Consider the following 3,433-nt stretch of genomic DNA (forward strand, 5'->3'; position numbering starts at 1 on the left):
AACCAAACATACTACAAAATAAAATAGAATAGATATGTACAAGTAAAATAAATAAATAAATAGAGTAATAAATATGTACAAACATATAGAGACGGTCCCTACCCAACAGTGGGCTCACAGTCTAGGAGGGGGAGACAGAGAACAAAACCAAACATATTAACAAAACGAAATAAATAGAATAGATATGTACAAGTAAAATAAATAGAGTAATAAATATGTACAAACATATACACAGCTTCTCATTGTATTCTCTCTATGGTTGTACATATTTATTATGGTTGTACATATTTATTACTCTATTTATTTATTTATTTTACTTGTACATTTCTATCCTATTTATTTTATTTTGTTGGTATGTTTGGTTCTGTTCTCTGTCTCCCCCTTTTAGACTGTGAGCCCACTGTTGGGTAGGGACTGTCTCTATGTGTTGCCAATTTGTACTTCCCAAGCGCTTAGTACAGTGCTCTGCACATAGTAAGCGCTCAATAAATACGATTGATTGATTGATTGATTGTATGCGTCCCCTCCCAGTGTGCAGAGCACTGTACTAAGCGCTTGGGAAGTCCAAGTCGGCAACATATAGAGACAGTCCCTACCCAACAGTGAGCTCACAGTCTAGAAGGGGGAGACAGAGAACAAAACCAAGCCTATTAACAAAATAAAATAAATAGACTAGATATGTACAAGTAAAATAAATAGACTAATAAATATGTACAAACATATATACAGCTCCTCATTGTACGCGTTGCCCTCCCTGTGTGCAGAGCACTGTACTAAGCGCTTGGGAAGTCCAAGTTGGCAACATATAGAGACAGTCCCTACCCAACAGTGAGCTCACAGACTAGAAGGGGGAGACAGAGAACAAAACCAAGCCTATTAACAAAATAAAATAAATAGACTAGATATGTACAAGTAAAATAAATAGACTAATAAATATGTACAAACATATATACGGCTCCTCATTGTACGCGTCCCCTCCCTGACTCCTCGCAGAGAGATCTGACGCCCCCAAAAAATTAAATACAGGATTTTTTTAAAAAAAACTTCGGTTGTCAGAAGTGGGATTCGAACCCACGCCTCCAGGGGAGACTGCGACCTGAACGCAGCGCCTTAGACCGCTCGGCCATCCTGACTTCCTGATAGACGCTTTAGCGAGGTTCCCTGTGAAAGGGCGCTCATTACGGTGTGTTGTTGGAGTCGTGGCGCTTTCTGGTGGCGTCTAACAGTATCTCCCTTAAAATTGAATTCATTCATTCATTCAATCGTATTTATTGAGCGCTTACTGTGTGCAGAGCACTGTACTAAGCGCTTGGGAAGTACAAGTTGGCAACATATAGAGACGGCCCCTACCCAACAGTGGGCTCACAGTCTAGAAGGGGGAGACAGACAACAAAACCAAACATATTAACAAAATAAAATAAATAGAATAGATACGTACAAGTAAAATAAATAGAGTAATAAATATGTACAAACATATATGCAGCTCCTCATTGTACGCGTTCCCCTCCCTGTGTGCAGAGCACTGTACTAAGCGCTTGGGAAGTAAAAGTTGGCAACATATAGAGACGGTCCCTACCCAACAGTGGGCTCACAGTCTAGAAGGGGGAGACAGAGAACAAAACCAAACAGATTAACAAAATAAAATAAATAGAATAGATATGTACAAGTAAAATAAATAGAGTAATAAATATGTACAAACATATATACAGCTCCTCATTGTACGCGTTCCCCTTCCTGAGTGCAGAGCACTGTACTAAGCACTTGGGAAGTAAAAGTTGGCAATACCAAGCTAGCTCTCTTCCTCCCTTCAAGGCCCTGCTGAGAGCTCACCTCCTCCAGGAGGCCTTCCCAGACTGAGCCCATTCCTTCCTCTCCCCCTCGTCCCCCTCTACATCCCCCCCATCTTACCTCCTTCCCTTCCCCACAGCACCTGTATATATGTATATATGTTTGTACATATTTTTACTCTATTTATTTATTTATTTTATTTGTACATATCTATACTATTTATTTTATTTTGTTAGTATGTTTGGTTTTGTTCTATGTCTCCCCCTTTTAGACTGTGAGCCCACTGTTGGGTAGGGACTGTCTCTATGTGTTGCCAATTTGTACTTCCCAAGCGCTTAGTACAGTGCTCTGCACATAGTAAGCGCTCAATAAATACGATTGATGATGATGATGATATAGAGACGGTCCCTACCCAACAACGGGCTCACAGTCTAGTAGGGGAAGACAAGAGAACAAAACCAAACATATGAACAAAATAAAATAAATAGAATAGATATGTACAAGTAAAATAAATAAATAAATGAGTGATAAATATGTACAAACATATATACAGCTCCTCATTGTACGCGTTGCCCTCCCTGTATGCAGAGCACTGTACTAAGCGCTTGGGAAGTACAAGTTGGCAACATGGAGAGTTGGTCCCTACCCAACAGCGGGCTCACAGTCAAGAAGGGGGAGACAGAGAGCAAAACAAAACATTAACAAAATAAATAGAATATGTACAAATAAAATAAATAGAGTAATAAATATTAGGAGCTTACTATGAGTCTAGAAGGGGGAGACAGAGAACAAAACAAAACATTAACAAAATAAATAGAATATGTACAAATAAAATAAAGAAATAGAGTAATAAATATTAGGCGCTTACTATGAGTCAAGTACTACGGTGGATACAAGCAAAGCAGGTTGGACACAGGCTGTCATTCATTCAATTGTATTTATTGAGTGCTTACTGTGTGCAGAGCACTGGACTAAGCGCTTGGGAATGACCCCATCACGTCTCCCCCTCCTTACTGAGCGCCCCCCTGGGAACAAACCGACGGCTGAAACCTTCTTCGGAGGGAGCGGTTTTCCATTCGTTGAATTGCACCTGAGTTCCCGTGTGAACACCTGCAAGAAGAAGAGAAAGGGAAAATCAATCAATCAATCGTATTTATTGAGCGCTTACCGTGTGCAGAGCACTGTACTAAGCGCTTGGGAAGTACAAGTTGGCAACATATACAGTCCCTACCCAACAGTGGGCTCACAGTCTAGAAGGAAGCAGGGATGGTCTACCTGTCCGTAGCCATAACGACTCTCACTTGACATGGTTTCGAACACGTATTTTGGCCGTAATTGTGTGGTGTTTGTTAAGCGCTTACTATATGCCAAACAGACACTGTACTGAGCGCTGGAGTGGATACCAGCAAGTGGGGTTGGACACAGGCCCCGTCCCCCGTGGGGTTCACAGTCCCTACCTCCATTTAACAGATCAGGGAGCTGAGGCCCAGAGAAGTGACGTGACTTGACCAAGGTCACACAGCAGACATGTGGCGGAATCGGAATTAGAACCCATGACCTTCTGACTTCCAGGCGGCGCTCTGACCACTATGCCACAATGCTTCTCAATCAATCAATCAATCAATGGTGTTTATTCAGCCCTTAC

The 3,433-nt window shown here is 41.4% G+C and overlaps 1 non-coding gene across 1 annotated transcript; it reads right to left on the reverse strand.

The window, feature by feature from the left end:
- Positions 1–1,050: 1,050 nt before the first annotated feature.
- On the reverse strand, positions 1,051–1,133 carry TRNAL-CAG. Its single transcript has one exon. It is a non-coding gene; the product is annotated as a tRNA-Leu (tRNA).
- Positions 1,134–3,433: the final 2,300 nt, after the last annotated feature.

This window comes from Tachyglossus aculeatus, chromosome 11 (genome assembly GCF_015852505.1).
Source record: "Tachyglossus aculeatus isolate mTacAcu1 chromosome 11, mTacAcu1.pri, whole genome shotgun sequence".
Classification (NCBI taxonomy): Eukaryota; Metazoa; Chordata; class Mammalia; order Monotremata; family Tachyglossidae; genus Tachyglossus; species Tachyglossus aculeatus.